Source organism: Colobus angolensis, unplaced genomic scaffold (assembly GCF_000951035.1).
Source record: "Colobus angolensis palliatus isolate OR3802 unplaced genomic scaffold, Cang.pa_1.0 Scaffold53, whole genome shotgun sequence".
Lineage (NCBI taxonomy): Eukaryota > Metazoa > Chordata > Mammalia > Primates > Cercopithecidae > Colobus > Colobus angolensis.
Genome location: NW_012118821.1, coordinates 5,793,129 through 5,813,519, shown reverse-complemented (window position 1 = coordinate 5,813,519; position 20,391 = coordinate 5,793,129). Strand labels below are relative to the sequence as shown.

Below are 20,391 nucleotides of genomic sequence, written 5' to 3'. Positions count from 1 at the left end.
TAAGTGATTTCCAACCATCCTTATCATGTTATACTTACAGATCCTTCTAAATGCAAAACTGGTCATGGTTTCCATTGAAAACCTGTAAATGGCTTCCATTGTTCTTGGGATAAATCCAAGCCTCTGATGTGCAAGTGTCCTTTACAATCTGACTCCTGACCACTTTCCCAGCTTTGTTTCCTGTCCCCTCTACAAGGTACCTGCACTCTCACACTTCATACTTCCTGGGCTTGCTGGAGTGGATGCTGCCCTGTGGCCCAGATGCACTTTTAGGACTGACGCATTCATTCCCCTGCTGCTGGGAGTGTTGGTGGCGGACAGCTTACAAGGAAATCCTTCCCCAAGAATTGTTCCCAGTCAAAGGAAGAGACTTACCTAGCTTAAAGCATTACCTTTTGGGGCAGGAGGAGGGAAGAGGTAGGGACTGAACCTTCTGAAGTCTCCCTGGGTGAGAGCCTGGTCCTTGCTCTAAGCAGGACAGTGTTGCAGGCTGCCCCAGCCCCAGAGCTTCCTGTTGAAACTGGCTTGCATTGCAACTGATCACGGTTCACATGCTCCCTCTGTGCAATCTTACTCGGTGATCCCGGGGGAAAATCCTCAAGAAATGTATTGCATGCAAATCTCCATTTTAAAGATCTATGCTCTGGGAAACCCAGCTGAAGTCACTTAGGATTTCTATATTATATAGTGCATCTTTTCACTTCCAGCTTTCTAGATGACCTTTATCTGAGATGCTCTTCTCCCACTCTGCCTGTTTTCTTTAAGGATCTTCTCAATTCTTTCCTATTCCCTCTAGAAAGAGTTGAGCAATGCTCCTTGTGCACACCTGCACTCTGTGCATGCTGCAGGTAATCGTTTGATTGCCTGTTTTTCTGCTTTTCCTAGATTACATTTCTTCAGGACAGAAACTACTTCTTTTCTTCTCTGTATCCCTTGTGCTAAGACTAATGCCTGTCACAGAATAACTGTTCAATAAATATTTGTCACCTAATTAAATGAATTAATGAATTAAATGAATTAATTAAATGAGCCTCCAGCTGAAAGAGTTCAAGCCTTGGGAGATAAAAGCCATGCTGCTTAGGAGGACAGAGCAGAAATCTGCTGTCTGTTTAGGCAAATAAATTCATTGACTAATCAATTGGGCTTGAAGGATTCATAAATACCTCAATAATGAGAAAGTAATGTAAATGGAGATTGAGCTTTGGTTGAGAGAGAGCATGAATTAGTGGTCTATCTTTTTAGTAGCCAGAAAGGTTGAAAGTATGATTAATTTTTATTTGAATGAATTTATTGATTCCATTATTGATTTTAATGGTGATGCCAGCCGTCGTGCTAAGTCTTACATAAGGTGAAAACTAAACCTAATTAAGACCCTGCGAGCATGAACTAAATAAATTGCCATACGAGGTTGAGTGATAAGTACCACAGGAGAAGAACATATGAAAGTTTCCAAACTGAGAGATCTCATCAGGCAAGTGACAATCCTACCCAAGGCTTAAAACAGGAACCAGGCCAACCCTGCCTTGCAGTGCAGGATTCAGACTAAGAATCTCTCATTGGTAAGTATTGTGCTATGCCTTGCATTAGAGGTTGTCAGGTCAGCACAGTAACTCACCTCAGGTAATGCCTGAAGAGCTAACAGGTATTGACCAAGACACTGAAAACTCAGCTAACGAAAGGTGCTAGCCACTGGTGCAATGGAAGCTCCTGCAGAATGCTTTGCTTTGACCAGGGTGAACTTAGATTGAATTTATAGGTATAGAGCTGTGTTTCTCAAGGACAACTCATGGATAATATCCACTGTATTGTTGAATCCAAATCTCTAGGAGGTTTGAGCACCAAGCCTACATTTTAACAAGTTCCTGGTTATTTTATCCATACTGAATTTAAGAATTAAGAATTTTTGGTGTGGGACTTGGGGAATTGGAAAGAAGGAACAGCTTCTTTCTCTTCCTGGTGTGTGTGTGTTCCTGAGTGTGTGTGTTCATGTGTGTGTATTTAAGAACAGTAATGAGGGCTTTGAAGAGGTTGGAAGAAAGTCATTAGAACAGTATATAATTGATTGCAAGTACTATTGTATTAAATATCAATAAAATAGGCTTTAGGCTTTTGTTTGAGTTTAATGTTTGGTCTTCCTAATATAGCAAATTATTTATTTCAATAAAACAATAAAATTTCTATGAGAGGGTAAATGGTATAACAATACACTCCTTCTCAAGTGTGGAATTTGAAAACACCATTCCCAAGCAGAATACAAATGCATTTTTTGGTGTATTATTCTCTGATATTTCCTCTTTTGAATAGCAGAGAAAGAAGTATGTGTGTGGCACTGTGGTTAAATATGGAATGCAGGCTCTGAAGGATTCCCTTTCCTCTGAAAGTCTTAACAGGCGCCTCACCTTTCTCTGGTTTTCCTTCTAGTGTCACGCAAACACTAAACAACAACAAGCAACTCAATAAAATAGTGTCCATAGGCCAGCTTAGGTTAGGCTGGTCGCATGGAAAGAATGTGACTGGAAATCCATATCCTAGAGTCAAGCCAGAAACTTGATGATTAAACAAATCACTTCCTTGAACCCAGTCTTTTTCCAAGGTTCTGTTATCCATACTCTCATGAAGCTGTGAAGTAGGGAGGTCTACATGGGGGTCTCTTTGTACCGAGACTTATCAGCACCTCAGAAAGCAGAAGTGCCTGAATTATTGCAGGCAGAAGTGGGAGGCTGGGACAGCATTTCTGACTTCCTGGTGAGTTTTAATTTTCTTCTGAAATCACGGAGCTCCCATAACTTCAGTCTCCCACAGGTTCATTTCTTGTCTGTATCGTTTGCATGAGTAAAATATTACCACTACATCCAAAGGACCCGCTTACTTTAGTGGGTGGATGTCACAATCCAGAGAGGAACAAACGGGTTTCTCTCTGCTCGCTAAGTGGCAGGGCAGAGGCAAGGCGGGTGCACAGAGATTAGGTCTAAAAGACTTCCTAAAATTGTGAGGCCACCCACTTGGCTTTCTCTGTGGTAGTCCTACTAGATTGCAAGACCAGTGCAGGTTCCTAGTGCTCTTCGGGCAATGGGACACCAGGCTGCTTCCTGGGCTGAGACAGTGAGGCAGTTCTCAAATACAAGGCACCAAGGACACTCACATTTATTCTTAAAGCTCTTTCTTTCCATGAGTTGTGCCTCACTGTAAAATCTCTGTACCAGGGCAGAGCAGGGGCATTTGGTGTGGGTCCGTGCAGGGACTCTGACACCACCATCAGCAGCGGTCACAGGTGAGCAGGGCTGCATCAGGGTATGAAGCCCAGCCCAACCAGAGGCAGTGATAGGAGCCTCGCTGGTTTTTGTGACTTCCAGAACAGAGCTGCAGTACTTTATGTATGTGCAGTCAGAAATGAGGCTGAGTCTGGTGGGGCAGGATGGCAGAGAGTTCCATTGTGTTGGAGATGAGAAGGCAGGTAAGGGCAGATGGCTGAGCAGGACAGACAAGTGCAAGAGGAAATTAAGAGAGGGCATGAACCCTTCAGACTCCTATGGTCAGGGAAGGCTTCCCAGAGGAAAAAGCTAAATCTTGAACCCACAGGACAGGAGGGGCACAGGACAGAAGTAAGGGCGGCAGCCTCAGACATTTGTGTGTCTTCACCACTAGCCTGTGAGCTTCCTGAGGGCAGGGGCCATGCCTGGGCCACCTGGGGTATCCCACAACCAGTGCTACAAGGGACTGGCCAGTGGGTGTCCAGAAAGTGTCTGCTACAGGAATAAATGAGAAATAGAAAGAGGCTGGAGGAAATTGCTAGGACATCCCTAGCCTAAAGGGTTCACCGACTTGCACTGCTTGAAGCCAAGATAGACAGGTGAGGTCCACTTTCACCAGGGTCAGATCTAAACTCCCTTCTGGAAAAACTGGGAACTTGGTTCACAGCCAGACAAGTTACACCTGCCCAGTAGAAGCTGGAGAGGGCAAGGTCTGCTCCAAGAAAGATGTGGGATGGAAGCCCAGGGAGAAGGGAGGAGATTCCACCTGTAAAGAGCCGGTAGGACTTGAGCATGTGGAGTGATCACTTGGCAGAAAGTCCAAAGGCTACCACTAGGACCCCCAGGCCCCGGTGGCCACCAGACCCTCCTTGGAGATGTTCTGTTCTCAAATAATCTCATCTTTCGTCTCCCATTTCTAGACTTTGCAAATAAAAAGTCAAGGGATTTTAGAAAAGGGTTCACAGGAGAGTTCTAAAGATAATTAGAGGCTCAGAAATGACCTGCATAAAAGATTGGAGGCAGTAAAATCTCTCCTCCAGGAGCACTAAGGAGAGAGTCAATGTATTAATAATAAATAACACTTACTTAGGCCTCACCATGAAGCAGGCTCTCATCTAAGTTCTACACATTGTTACATTTCCAGTGGATTTTATAGTGGAGATGACTGTGTGTTGTGGGTTCAACTAAGCTCCCCCCAACTCTTGCAATTTATAGATTGGAGTCCTAACCTCCAAGACTTCAGAGTGTGACCATATTTGAAGATAGGGTCTCTACAGGGATGACCAAGTTGAAATGAGGGCATCAGGATGGGCCCTAATACACTGTGAGTGATGTTTTGATGAAAAGGAGAAATTTGGAGACAGACGCACAAGGAAGATTATATGAAAAGGTAGAGGGAGAAGACTCAGAAGACACAGGAGAAGACAAGCCAGGGAGAGGGACTTGGAGCAGATTCTCCCTTGCGGCCTTAGAAGGAACCAGCCCTGCTTACCTCTTGATCTGGCCTCCAGAATGGTGAGACAATAATTTGTATTATTGAAGTCACATGGTCTTGGGTACTTTGTAATAATAACTCTATCAAATAAATACAATGTTGAACAGTCTTATTTTACAGATGAGTAAGCTGAGGCTCAAAAGGCTAAGTAATTCATCCTCCTGCACAGTGAATCAATGGCAGAATGTGGATTCAAACTTAAGCCAACTGACTGTACAGTCCATCACACATTGCAGCCCCTTGGTTGTTATGGAGATTTGAGAAATATACAATGACAACTGGTATGGTTTGGCTGTGTCCTCACCCAAATCTCATCTTGAATTCCCATGTGTTGTGGGAGGGACCCAGTGGGAGGGAATTGAATCATGGGGGCGGGTCTTTCCCATGCTGTTCTCATGAGAGTGAATGAATCTCATGAGATCGGATGGTTTTATAAAGGGGAGTTTCCCTGCACAAGCTCTCTTCTGTTGTCTGCCGCTATGTGAGATGTGCCTTTCACCTTCTGCCATTATTGTGAGGCCTCCCCAGACACATGGTGTGGTAAGTCCAATAAACCCTTTTTTTTTTTTTTCCAATTGCCCAGTCTAATGGTAAAACCCTTCGATGCAGCACAAATATTTATTCTTGGCTGTCATATCTCAGGAAAGCAGGCCTGTCATATCTGAAAACTTTCCCTGCACAACTGTGAGTTCCAGGATTGCACCCACTTCATTCTTGAGCAATTAAGCACAAAGACCATCTCCCCTGACAGTGGCCTCTTTCCATAGTCCTCAGCACCTAGAGGGGTTCAGCAGATCTTTATGGAATGATGAAATGATTTCCTAGTCACTGTGGTTTGGTTATCCATCAGCAGTAGGTCATTAGGGTTACAAATATCTAAAAAGACAAGATTGGATGGAAAGTCTTTAGGACTATTATATTCCTAAACATTTCTATTTTTCATTATTACTATTTATAACCATTTTTAAAAGTACAAATGAGACTCAAATGACAGTCAAATGCCTGCTACTTAATAATTTCTTCTTAGAGTTCATGATTGCTCCAGAAGGGCAGATAATTAATGTACCCACTTGGCCATTTCTCCTCCCTGCCTCCTCCCTATCCCCGGCCTGTCTCCTCCCTACCATCACCTCCCTGCCGGCCAGTGTAGCAGGAGCACACAGAACACAGAACACGGCACACAGCACACACTATTCAGCAGAAGCGTCCCTGACTGTTCCTTCCAGACACCAGTTAAGGGCTGAATCTCCAGGGAAGGGAAGGAGCAACCAGTAACTGTGAAAATGAGCAGACTCAGTGGTTTCTCTGAGAAAACCTTTATAGTTATGAATAAGACAATGGCAATTACATAATATTGGTCACTTTTAATCAGTCTTGTTTATGTGAAAGAAACCCTGAAATAGTTGAGCTATGACAGCTTCTGGCAGGCAGTGGGCTACATGGCTTTCCAATAGCTATTTGGTTAATTAAAAGCATTTCAAGCATTTCTTCATCTCCTCTAAATAGCTTAGGTCACTAAGAGGAAGGATTAGGCCACTCCAGTTCCATTTTGCATCACACTCTTCCCACTTACATTACAGACCACTTAGATACTGTAGGCCAATCAATCTACAGGAATGTTCAAAATCAGAGGTAGAAAAATGCACAGAGAGGTTAGTTTAGGAAATTAGATCATTAACTTTAAATCCAAACACCAATTGAATTATAAAAGACAAGACACATATTTAAAATTCTTTAAAGTTTCAAAGGCACTCGTGTAGATGTCAGGAACATCACTGGTTTTCTTTCGTTCCATGGGGTAAGGAGATATTCATGTTGACAGAACCTTGAGCACTGCTGAGCACCGAGCGTCTCAGATTTATCAGAAGTATGTCCAGTGACCAGAGCTCCCTGTGTGTGGAGGCCATACTGATTTTGATTGGCACAGATGATTCCTCATTATTGTGGTAATCAATAAGAAAAATTTTAAACGTAATAAAACTCAAATAAGCTTACATTATTAGTACAAATGAGATTATAGTCCTCCTTTTAGTTGTTTATCATTTTTTAGCAAAACAACAAGTCAAGTCATATTTACCATTCAAATAATTTAAAAACTTTCAGTCTGCATTGAATGAGAATACATCCAAATTATGACTCATCAAGTCTTTCTTTAGTCCCTGTAGATTCATTTACTGCCTGCTCTCAATGTGTCAGGTACTATTCTTTTAGGTTGGTGCAATTGCTTTTGCATCAACCTAATAGAAGAAAAGAAGGATACAAAATGTAGTTTTACAATGTTCCTGCCCACAAGGAGTCCATAAGCTAGTCAGAAACCTAATAATATTACCAGGTGTTGATTTCTTCCTATTTATGGGAAGTAGAGGAAATAGATTGACAGCTCTCTACTGTTCTTAGGCAGGATAAAATATACCAATGTCTTGGTATCCCTTTAAGAGGGTAATTAATACCAGCTAGCTGCTATAACAACTACCAAATCTACATGGCTTAACACAATAAAGGTTTATTTATTTTCACTCAAAGTCCCTACAGATCAAGTGGCTCTCCTCCATCTTGTAGCCACGTTGTCTGGAAAATCTGGAATCCAAGGATTCAGTGGCAGAACAAAAAGATGGTAGAGGAAGTACAGGCCTGAAAGTGAAAGACATCCCTTCCCTCTCATTCCACTGGACAGAAATGAGTTATATGGCCCCAACCTAACTGCAAGGAAGGCTGGGAAACATAGTTTTTCTGGGTCCCCAGGAAAAGGCACAATGTAGAGAACACAAGGTTGCTCCACCTGCAGTCTATTACAAAAGACCAGACATTTGCAAAGATAGAGGAGATGATGCAATGCTTACAAAGATCCTATTTAACAAGGCATTTGCTTGGAATTCGTGCTTCTTTGTTTTGTATTTTATTTTTTGATAAAATATTTGAGCCTCACTTTCCCTTACTTAAAATACATGGAGTTGCTCCTGTATTCCTGATATAATAATTTGGAACATGTATTTTCACATTCAAGAGACAAGGGTTGACATACCAGCTCTCCTACAAGGGTGGAAATGCTAATTCTTAGCTCATAGGGCTGTTCTGACAATTAAATAAGTTAGGAAATAAAAGTACACTGTAGACTGTTTAAAATCAAGGGAAAATAAACATTCCATCTAATGGGAAAACTACCATTTCCAAAAATTATTTCTTTGCCATAGCCTTAATAAAGAGACCTTTTAAAGGACACTTTCATATGAGGTTGATACCTCTGAGAGCTTTATCTTTCCATAGAGGTCTTCGAAACTTCTGTCCAACATTCATTCCTTTGTTTTGTCCAGATCTGTAAAGGAAGAGACATACGGCAAAAGGCTGCATGAGCTCCCCCAGACCATCCCTCAGCACAGCTTGGTGAGCCCAAGAGGGCAATGGGATCTGATTGCAGAGGAGCCCAATTAGACCCCCTTTCCTTGTTTGTTTAGTGTAAAATGAGATTTCCTGAATTTAACATCTTGTAACTTTGGTTTATACAGCTGAGAATTCTTATTAACGTCTGAGATTGGTTTGCGTCCTGGACACAGGCTGCATACCATTACAGAGGGATTTATTTGGCTCCTCTGGGAAGTACTCCATTTTGTCCTCCAAAAGCATTGCTTTTCTCAGGTTTATCCAGGAAAGCATGGGTGGCCCTTACATAATTGGGAAATCAATTGTTGACTGTGGAAAGAAGGGGTCATAGGAAATTCTTAAATTCTAACCTGAGCTCCAAGTCCCAGATTCCTTACATTATTCTTAAATATCCCTTGCACCCTCCCCTCCACCCTGACACATACTTTTTGTCCATTTGTTTGTCTTCAGGCCTTATGTACATAAAACCAATGTATTCCTTGGAAAATGAGTGCGAAGGTTTTGTGTTTTTAAATTTAATGGTCTTGTGCAGCAAGTACAGTGGCCATACAACTGATTTTCCAGGGAATGTTGAGAGTGAAGTGGGCACCTAGTAATATTCACTCTGAGATAACAGTCAAAAACTAGGACTGTCCTTGCCAAACTAAGACTTGTGTTCACAATAAACATAAAATAAAAATCATTTAAAAAATTGTGATACAATGTTAAGCTTTTTCAATTTTTACATATTCAGGTCATTGATGTTTACCTTACATGAAGCTATAGTAAACGACCTCATGTGCTTTTCAAAATCAGTATCCTTCTCATTGCTCATGAATCTGAGTTTCTTTTACATATTTATTAATCACTAATATTTCAAGGCCTATAAATTGACTATTCATTATCATTGCCCATTTTTCTGTTGTGTTTTCCTTTCCTTCTTGATTTATGTGAGCTTCTATGTATTCTAGATGTGAATTTTTTTGAAAATATAAGATTTTTATAACTGTCTTTCATTAGTGTCCCTTCTTCCATGTTTGTCTCTGACATTCTTAGTTAAATACATATTTTTAATTTAGAGGTAATCATATTTACAGCTATCCCTTATTTACATTTATCACTTAATATTAAGTTTTCCTTTTTGGTTTGTGCTTTTGAAATCCTACTGATAGTCTTCCCCCATCTCAGTGATGTTCTTCCTCGTTTTCATAAGCTTTAAATCTTTTTATTTTACATTTAGGCTTTTGTTCCATTTGGAGTTGATTTTTGAGGTGTTGTGAGTTGGGGATCTACCTTTAATTTTCAAACTTTAGACCCAAGTTTCCCAACACATTTGCTAAACCTCTGTGCTTTCACTACTTTGTTACACATCAAGTTTGCAGGTTTCTCCATCTGTTCCTGGTTTGTATGTCAATTTCTGTTCTGAAATACTATTTGTTTGACAAATGTTTGGAAACATGTCCTTTTATCTGGTAGGGCTATTCCCCTATCTCTTTTCTTCATTTCCAAAGTTTTTTAACTATTGAATGTATTTTGAATTGGTTTTCCAACTTGCCAAAACATACTATTGAGAAATTGCTTATAATTGTATTGAATTGGTGAATGGATTTTAGAAAAACTGATTATTCATAAAATTAACTCATCCAACAGGTAGCAGCAGCAAAAATGGCAAAGTGAGGACTTATGAGAATTTCTTTCTCTATGAAAACAAAACCCTGGGGAAAAATGGTCTGAATCAACCTTTTCAGAACTCTGGAAATTAGCCAGAGACTTGAGGCAATTCAGGTTGCTTTTATTTAAGAAAAGTGACAGAATCTCGGTAAGAACAGCAAGCTTTCAGGGATTTGAACTTGCCCAATTGTCTTCCTTCTTTCTCCATTTCTGCAGGGGCCTTAAAACCAACATCCCACACTTATAATGAAAACCTAGCAGGAGGCAGAACAGGATTGGAGCTGCTTCAAAGCCTCAGGTCCAGAGAACTCATGACCTATGAGGATCCTCAATAAGACTCATAGCTGATTCTGCCTCAGAAACCACAGAGAACCAAAGGCAAATTCAAAATGCTGAAAGTTAACTCATCCAATCAGTCAACTCTTATACACAGTTCCTTTTTTGTTCTTAGAGGTTTTTTTTATTCTAATAAAAGTGTTTTATATTGTTGTTTTATTATTCCTAAATATCATATTTTTGTTGCTATTATAAATGGTATTTCTATTGCCATTTTGTCTAACATTTTCTGGTGGTCAAATTTCTAGCTAGTGTGGAAGAACACTAATGGCTTTTACTTATTGATTATCTCTCTGGCAATCTCCCTAAGCCTCATGAGAGTAGTAATGGCTCCTCTATTGATTGATTAAGTCACTGGATTACCCATCCCCCTCTTGATAATTTCTGTTGAAATAATCACATTATCTGCAACTAATGACAACGTCACTGCTCTTATAGTCTCTATGTGCATTTCTTTTTCTTTTCTTAATGTTTTGACTCATTCAATTGACCGCCATTCACAGGACAGATGTTGAACATTTACACATATAATGGTTGTTTTCATTATCGTGTGCCTAAAGAGAATGTGATTAAAATTTGCCAGTTCAGTATAATATTGGATGTAGGGTTTTGACAAATAATTTTCAACAAACTAAGAGTTATCTTCCCTTTCTAGTATTCTACTTGCACTGGTTTTTTAAAAATAATAAATTGGTGTTGAAATTGTCTTATGCTCTTTTCTGTATCCATTTCTATTAAGATAATTATTTTGATTTTTTCTACTTTTCATTAAATATTAAATAATTATATTTTCTGAGGCTGAACTCTCCTTGAATCTCTGCTATGAATGCTGCTTGATCATGAGATACTATTTTTCATGCTCTCATTAAATTAGTAAATTAATTTTTATTTAGGATCTTAAATCTACATATATAAGCAAAACTGACTTTTTGGTTCTTATAATACCTTCATCTAATTTTAGAATCAATCTTATAAAGTGTGAAGCCTCATGAAGTGTTTTGAGATGACTTCACTTTTTATATTATATGGGACAAGTTCCATCAGATAGGGATTACCTATCTGTTTCCTGAAAGTTTAAAATTACATAGCTACCTATAGACAATTATATCATTAGTATTTCATTTTCTTTCATGGTTACTAGTCTGTACATATATACACATATTTATATGTGTATATATATAAACACATATATAAATAAATTGGCATTGAGCACACATATATACATACATGCATATATACTGAATTTGGCTTCTCAGAAATCCATCTATTATCAATGAGATTTCCATTTTATTGGCAGATAGTTTTTAGTGTTACTATATGTTAAGTCAGTAATTTGCTTAATTTACTGCCATTTTCCAATTTTCATAGTCCATTTTATTTACTACCATCTTCTCTCTAACTTTGGGATCATTTTTGTCAGAAAGCTGACATTTTAGTATTTCCATTTCACGGGCTGAAGGATTTGTTAATTATCTTGTGTGTGTGTTTTTTTTTAAAGCAAAGTTTTTTTTTACTTGTACAAAAGTAAGATATAGACAAACCAGAGGCTAAAAGAAAATATGCAAATAAATACTCACTATGAAAAGTGAAAAATAACAGAAAATGTTCTAATATATAATGACAATATTTCCTTCCTTTCATTTCTTGCCTTTGGAACTTTTTAAAAATTTTTTTATTATTATTTTTTTGAGATGGAGTCTCGATCTGCCACCTAGGCTGGAGTTCAGTGGCCCAATATTGGCTCACTGCAACCTCGCCTCCCGGGTTCAAGTGATTCTTGTGCCTCAGCCTCCCAAGTAGCTTGTAATACAGGCATGCGCCACCACACCTGGCTAATTTTTAAATTTTTAGTAGAGACGGGCTATTGCCATGTTGACCAGGCTGGTCTCAAATTCCTGGTCTCAGGTGATCTGCCTGCCTCAGCCTCCCAAAGTGCTGGGATTATAAGAGTTAGCCCCCATGCCTCACGCCTTTGAAACTTTTATTAAATTAATGTTACTACTTCTATCTTCCATATCTTCTAACTTTTTTTCTCAGTCATCACATTACTTTATTGCTTTTGAATGTATGAAGACATTATTTGAATTCAACTTACAGACTGATTTTTCAGCTAAATCTATTCATCCGTAAAAATCCATTCATTAAGCTCTTTATTTCATCAATTTCATTTGTCATGCCCAAAGATTTCATGTATGCTTGTTCTTGCTTTCAATATCTTTTTTATTCTGGGAATATCTGTATGTATGTATATATACACACACACATACACACATGTAGAGCTCAGAAAACAACACTCCTAAAAGAAGGCCTCAGCAGCAGCCTCAGCAGTGAAAGTTTTTCTTTCTCCTAACCTTCTGTCTCTCAGTCCTTAGCCAGCCATAGAAATGAAAATCTCTCTTTCCCAAGGTGGGTCATAGAAACCAAAACCCCTCTGTCCCTAAACCAGTCATGAAACCTGAAAATACTACGTAAGTGCTCTCTCTGCCTTTTTGTGTAAAAACTGGCCATAGAGAAATTATCTGATCTACCTTGTTTGATGGTAGATCATAAGACCCCTAATATGGGTTGGCTGTGTGTCCCCACCCAAATCTCTCCTTGCACTGTAATAATCCCCATATGTCAAGGGCAGGACCAGATGGAGATAATTGAATCATGGGGTCAGTTTTCCCCATGCTATTCTCATGATAATGAGTGATTTCTCATGAGTTATGATGGTTTTATAAGGGGCTTCCCCCTTCTCTCAGCACTCATTCTCTCTCCTGCCGCCCTGTGAAGAGGTGCCTTCTGCCATAATTGTAAGTTTCCTGAGGTCTCCCCAGCCATGTGGAACTGTGAGTCAATTAAATCTCTTTTCTTTATAAGTTACCTAGTCCCAGCTATTTCTTTATAGCAGTGTGAGAATGGACTAATACAACCCCATTCCAGAGAGGGTCCTGCCTAATACTCAGAAGGAAAGAATGCAGGCTCAGAGAGGCTAAGAAGAGTCCAGATAGACAGGCCTTGCTTGGTGTCCCCACTCTGCCTATTAGCATTAGAGCATATATTTTTGGTCCAATCATATTTCTATACAGCTGTTCATACTTGTTGAACCTAAGCCTAAAAACAGACAATTTCTTCTATATCTTTGCATCTTTATTCTGAAGGCTATTATATATATACATTAAGTAAATTTATATGCCTTATCTCCAATTAACCTGCCTTTTGCAAGATGATTTTTCAGGAAACCTTCAGAACACAATATACATATTTTATATTCTTATTCTATATCATTCTGTTAGTTTTGATTCCTCAAGTATTGATAGTTCCGTTTATTCAGTGGTTCTCAAAGTGCTTTGGCCAGAGAGATTTCCTGTGAGATCATCTTTCATTCTCACAGGACTACTAGCTGCTTTGTTTACAATGTGTGCTGGATGATGGAGTAAAAGTATGCCTTTAGTTTATTTTCCTCCAGGTAAGTTTGGGGCTGTTCCAGGGAACAGAGTTCCCAGTGTTACGTTCTAGGGTCTGGACTCCCTTTCTGCCTTCTCCCCACCATAAGACTTTCTAGGACTTCCTTTCGAGGCACTGCTTTGTCCCCGTGGTTATCAACCTCTCTGTCATTACATGTCCCACTTAGTGGAGGTGGGGTTCAGGGGCTCTGCCAGGCTGGCCAAGTCTGCTGCACCATCTGCTGAGGACTCCACCCGTGCTGTGGTCTCCTTCCAAGTTAATGTCATCCACTCACTTTGGGCTGAGACAGGGCCGACCCATGTTTTATTCTTAGTCTGGTGGTATTAAAGCACTGACAGAGATCCATTCAGGGAGGCATGAGAATAAAAACAAAACAACCAACGCAAAACAAGTCCACCCCTCCCTGGCTGTGGGTGATGATTCTCTCCAGCTCCAGGCTGCTATCCAGTTCCTCTTCCACCTTCTGCTGCAGCCATGGGGACTCAATGACCTTCTCTCCCCCAAAGGGCTCCCCACAATCTTTATGTCAGGCTTTCTAAGGTCCTGATGTCATTGACCTCCATGTATCACGCACGGCCTCTCAAGAATAGAGTGAAGACACCCATATCTTAAGTATCTCTTCTACAACATCTAGTGCACTACTTAAAATTCTTAAAAGAATCCAGGATATGAGATGCAGGTGGTGATGGTCAGAATGAAGGGCCTAGAATAGAAATTCCTAGAAAGAAGTAGCATGAGGAACATTTGGAGGGATTGGTGAGCTGGCAGCCATATCAACCCAAGGCCCACTCTTCCTGCCATGGTTGGTGGGACTCTGTGTCTAGAGAATGGCTGGTGCAGCCTTGAATTCTTAGATCACACACTGGTCACATTGCATGGCTTTGCTGAAGGTGAAAACTTGCTTTCAATATTAAAACTAGACAGAGTAATCATTGACAGATAGCAGTGAGATGATATCTGCTGGAGTTAAGATACCTTGGGAATAGACGGCTGCATTTGGAATTTATTTGATGTGCATATGCAGTCTGTCATTTTTCCAGCCAATCCCATATTGCTACCTTGCCTCTCCATTATCTCCCCAACCTGAGAGATTAGAGAGAAACATTTTGTTTGTCAGCTCAGAAGTAAGCACTGTCCATTACCTGATAAGACTGAAGCAGGGTTTAACAAGTCAATTTGAACCAAATAGAAAATGTCCTATCATGATATCAGCCAGTCTCTTTGTTTGCACATACTGTTCTTGTGTTCTTGATAATCTGGTAAAATCCAGTGAAACTTAGTATATGCGGATTAGTCAGAAATGAATGCTCACTTTGGAAGCCTGCTGGAAGAAGTCAATGCATTTCTCTACAGGAAGTGCCTAGATTCATAACCTACAGGATTGAGGACAGTGAAAACCAGAAAGGCATTTCATGTCAATTAGAAAATATCTCCAGAATCTTCTGATTCTATCTCAAGTGAGAAGCCAAGTCCGAAAAGGCTGGAGACCAATTTCTAACTATCATTTTTGTATTTGTATAAGCTTTGACATTTCGGGAGGGATAAAAGTATGTGCCTATGAATATCCAGATGTTAACTCCTCTGAATGAACAAAGACAAGGCTTCTCCCATCACCTGGGAAATTCAGTAGGTGAAGTAGAACTTAGTAGAGCCTGTGTTTAGACCCTTAGGGGATGTTGGTTTAAGAACTCTACTACCAACTGGGTGCAGTGGCTCATGCCTGTAATCCCAGCAGTTTAGGAGGCCGAGACAGGCAGATCACGATGTCAGGAGTTCGAGACCAGCCTGACCGACATGGTGAAACCAACCCCTTCTCTACTAAAAATACAAAACTTAGCTGGGTGTGGTGGCATGCACCTGTAATCTCAGCTACTCAGGAGACTGAGGCAGGAGAATCACTTGAACCCAGGAGGCAGAGGTTGCAGTGAGCTGAGATCATGCCACTGCACTCCAGTCTGGGTGACAGAGCAAGACTCTATCCAGAAAAAAAAAAGATTGGGGGAAGAAGCACTCTAGTATTTATAATGTGCAAGATCTGCACTTGCCATCTGTCCATGAAGAAAGGGACAGAGAACTAATGGTCACTGAGATGTGCATATGTGATCAGCACTGTGGTGAGTGCTTTGCACACATTTTTACAACTAACTACCCAAGAATGTTGTGAGGTGTTTTATACTCTCCACAACCTATAGATGAAGAACTGAGACTCCTAGACGCATATAACTGCCCACAGTACTAAGAAGCATTGTGCACATGTTGCTAAAGACATACGAGGCATTATTTTCTCTCTTTACCTACAAAATCTCCACTGAGCTTTCTTGGTGACAGGTCTGAGATTTATATCGTAGGTAAACACTGACTTAATGTGTGTCTCAACTTTTAAGGAAGAGATAAAGGTAAATGGCAGGGATTAGCCATTGTCACCATGCTGTTTGCCCTCGTGTTGAAATTGCATGTAGCGACAGGCTCTGAGTGTTTCTATTTCTCATACATACTGTTGTCTTCAATGTGGGCGCACAAATGTGGTAGAAGTTCAGCTGTAGAGTGACGTGATCAGCCAAATGGTCCACTGCAGATAGAAGAGAAATACTGTAAGATAGGTCAGCAACACAGAACTATTAGTCATCCCCTCAAAGTGAAGCATTCGTCTTGGCTTCTGATCCAGGTTGAATCTAGATTTGAAGAAAAATTAAACCATATTGGTGTGTTAATTAGGAATCTCAAATACAGCCATTATTGTCTCCTGAGGTCATCAGCAACAGAAACATTGAAGAAAGAGGTGGAGAGTGAAGAGAAAGAAAGAGAGAGAGAAAGGAGAAGAAGGAGAAGGAGGAGAGAAAGGAAAGGAAGAAAGCAAGGAAGAAAAGGGGAAAGAAGAAAGGAAGGAAGGAAGGAAGGAAAAGAAAGAAAGTAAGAAAGAAAGAGAGAAAGAAAGAAAGAGAGAAAGAAAGAAAGAAAAGAAAGGAGAGAAAGAAAAGAAAGGAGAGAAAGAAGGAAGGAAGGGATGGATAAAGGAAGGAAGGAAGGAAAGAAAGAAAGAAAAGAAAGAAAGAAAGGAAGAAAGAAAGAAAGAAAGAGAAAGAAAGAAAGGCAAGAAAAGAAAAGAAAGAAAGAAGGAAGGAAGGAAAAAATAAAAGGAGGGAAGGAGATGGCGACAAAAAGTGGGGCAAGTCACTCTTCATCTCTGTGTATATATAGATATATCTTTGCCCTCGTAGACCTTACTGCCTGAGGAGATTTTCAATAAGATGTGAAGATTCCAATGGTAGATAAATGAGGGAAATATGAAAGGTCCCTTGATACGTGGGAGAAAATTCAATAAATTTCAAAACAGAAAATTCTTTCTTGGCCAATAATCTAATAAATAATAGATTTAAAATCATCTTGTGATACTAAGCATAGATAAAAAATATGCATGTACACATGTATGTGCACGTGAACACACAGAGACCCCCACTCCCATATTGGTGAGACTGGGCTGAATTTAGCATGCACCAGCTCCTGAGGGCACTTTCCAGTCCAATAGCGTAACGAGAAGCCAGAGCCTTCTTTGATTGTTGTTGTTCTTTTCCTGTGACCAGGTGATCCCATTGTTTGGAATTTTACTTAATGAAATATTGAACAGAAGCAAAAATCTATTCAAGCACATTTCTTATATCCAAAATAATAAAAATTCCCCATCAATAATTGGTTAATTACTGTACGTAAAAAATACCAGATTTTTCAACAACTAAGAAAATGTTGGTACATTTAAGGAATACATAGAACTGCTGGGTGTGGTGGCTCATGCCTGTAATTCTAGTCCTTTGGAACTAGAATGGCAAAACCCCATCTCTACTAAAAATACAAACAAACAAACAAAACCGCGTGTGGTGGCAGGCACCTGTAGTCCCAGCTACTCGGGAGGCTGAGGCACAAAAATTTCATAAACCCGGCAGGTGTAGGTTGCACTGAGCCGAGATTGTGCCACTGCACTCCAGCGTGGGCAACAGAGCAAGACTGTTTCAGAAAAAAAAAAAAAAAAAAAAAAAAAGAAAGACTTTTAAAATGCCCAACCATATATGTTTTATTAATACCTAATGCACTTATAAAATTGCCCAGCTACTGCAAAATATATAAGCTTTTAAATATACGTGCTGTAGAAAAGAGTTCTTATGATATAGAACATACCTTGAGGTTAATTTTGAAATTTGAAAGAGCATGATCTGCATATTAGAGCCTGAAGAAGACAACAGTGAGAATTCTCTACCTCACACTCTTTCCTTCCTCCTGCTCCTACTCATGCATCCTTCTTTCACCACCACATCTCCCCTCCCAATAAAATCTAAGCCATGTGACTTTTTTCAACATCTGCTTCCTTTCTTTTCTTTCATAGAAAGCATGCATGAATAATCAGACCGCACTGCTGCTGTTAATTGTAAAAATCATTAGTAAACTTCCAGGTGCTGTTTACTATATAAGCATTGTAATTTTCTATCCTAAAATCAGCAACTCCCCCACATCATTGTCTGCCCCGGGGCATGAGCACTGTGCAGCTTTGAGGTTGTCAAAGGCAGTTGCAGCCCCATTTACTGGGGCTGAAAGAGATCGATCCACACCTGCAGCGTTTAAGGCAATAATTCCTGATATTAACCAGACCTCATGAGGAGAGGGCCCTTTTGCCAGCCTCCTCATGATTCAACACTCTCCAATCCATGTGGAATCATTGAATATGCTGTGATTGGCTCACACCCACCATGTCCATTCTTCCCCTTTCTGCCGCCACTCCACCTATTGTCCAAAGATTCTGGAAAGAAACCTGTAGAGAAGAGAAAGCCAGTTTAGATGCCATTTGTCTCTAACTTGTAAGCCCGGCATGCCTGAATTTTTGCAATTGCAAATAAAGTGCAAAGGAAGAACAAACTCAAGAACCCTCAAGAGCCCATACCGCAAAAGGCAGGAAGAATCCTGGAGATTTAACTGAGAGAAGAGATCCTAGCACAGAGAGGAAGTAACTTGCCCGATGCCATACAGACACTGCCTAACGCTTTGGTTACACAAAACAGATTACAACTTCCATCTGTTTCCTTGAAGGCACCTGTGGTTTTCCTCAAGAAATTCAAGATAAAAGAAAACAAAGCTTGAGTTTACATTTTCCCAGGTACTACAATGGCATCCCTGGGTACACCTGCTGTTCTTTCTCTGGGGCTCCCAATTCCTGCTCTGCTCCTCCAGGCAGGATTCTACACAGCCTTCCATTAACACTGCAGGAGTGGCCCTCAGGTGGTCTGACTACACCTTTGCCTATAACCTGTTGCACTGTGTGTTCTTACAGCCATAGCCATTATTTTCCTGCGCTGTGTCATCTGTTTGCTTGCTCCTATTTCAGTGGTATTCGAAGTGCCTCTGACAAAAGCAAAAGTGCTTTTCCTTCTTTTTCTTTTCATATTTTTGGCCTAGTTCAATACCTCAATGAATGAATAAAATTTATTAAGAGAGCATTATAATATCTAATGTTTTAATCAATGTTTGAGGTAGAAAGTTCTTAGAGACCATCTGACCCAACTTCAAAATTAATTTCTGCATCACAGGTGCAAGAATGTTCAGTGACTCTGTGAACTATGTTTGCACTTTGGCATCATCTCCACCTCCCAGAGTGTTCTCTACCACTTTGTCTCAGAGACAAAGCCTAGGATTGCATTTCTTAGAATTCCTTCCCCATAGGCTTCCATGAAAAGGAAGGAGGCTGTGTTCTCCAGCAGCTGTGGCAGGAAGAAGCACAGGTGACTCACAGACCAGTGTGGGGAGGAAGCAGATGGGATGGTCTCAGCAGCTCCCAGGCAAGCTCCTCCACAGCTCCTGCTGTAGTGTTGCAAGCTGAAAACTTCAGCAATAACTTCACTGTTCTTTGTTTCCCTGGCTTTTCCAAAATTTTGCTAGGTTTTATTTCCTTGCATTAAAATTTTCCTACGACAAAAGAGTCATCTTTGTAATGCATGGTGCTGGGTCAATTAGATACACACAGAGTTGAGGTGGAGGATAAATCCTGACCCCTCCCTCATAAAAACAAAATCCAGACAGAGTATAGATCTACATGTGAAAAGTAAAACAATAACGTTTAAAAGAAAACATACAAAAGCATCTTCATAACCTTAGGGTAGGCAGACCTTATACAAGACACAAAAAATTGCTAGACATAACACACAAAATGATAAATAGAACTCCAATAAAGTTAGTGTCCTCTGCATATCAAAAGACACCATTAAGAGAAGTCAAGCCACAGAATAAGAAAGGATATTTGCATGATACATATCTAAGACTACCAAGAATATATACAAATTTACACAAATCAATAAAAAAGACAGACATCTCAAAGTACGTACCTCAGAAAAGAATATCTAAGTAGCCAAAAGCATGTTAAAAATTTCTCAGATTAAGTAATTATTAGATAAATGCAAATTAAAACCACCATATACACAAAAGAAAGTCTATAATTTAAATGGCAGACAAAACAAAGTATTGCGTTTGGAGCAACTAGAACTCACCTACTTTTAAGAGTAAGTTGGTACAACTATGCTTGCATGTCGTTGGGAAACTGAAATTATCTACTCAAACTGAACACCCGTCCATCCTACATCCTAGCAATTCTACCTCTACATATATTAATATAAATGTACACACATGTTTACAAAAGACATACAACTATTTATAGCAGCAATATTTGAGTAGTTCATATTACAAACAATCCATCAATCAATCCACAGGATAGGCTCTGATGTATTCATATATGTGACACAATAAAGCAACGAGAATGAAATAACTACACATTTTCCCAACAAATCATAATTTTGT

General features: G+C 39.9%; 1 long non-coding RNA gene across 1 annotated transcript; it reads right to left on the bottom strand.

Annotated features, from left to right (window-relative positions):
- Positions 1-5,329: 5,329 nt before the first annotated feature.
- LOC105525344 lies at positions 5,330-18,208 on the bottom strand. The gene is made up of 6 exons (XR_001003901.1): positions 18,159-18,208; positions 16,056-16,232; positions 14,536-14,643; positions 7,986-8,059; positions 6,320-6,354; positions 5,330-5,622 (listed from the first exon to the last, which is right to left on the bottom strand). It is a non-coding gene; the product is annotated as an uncharacterized LOC105525344 (long non-coding RNA).
- Positions 18,209-20,391: the final 2,183 nt, after the last annotated feature.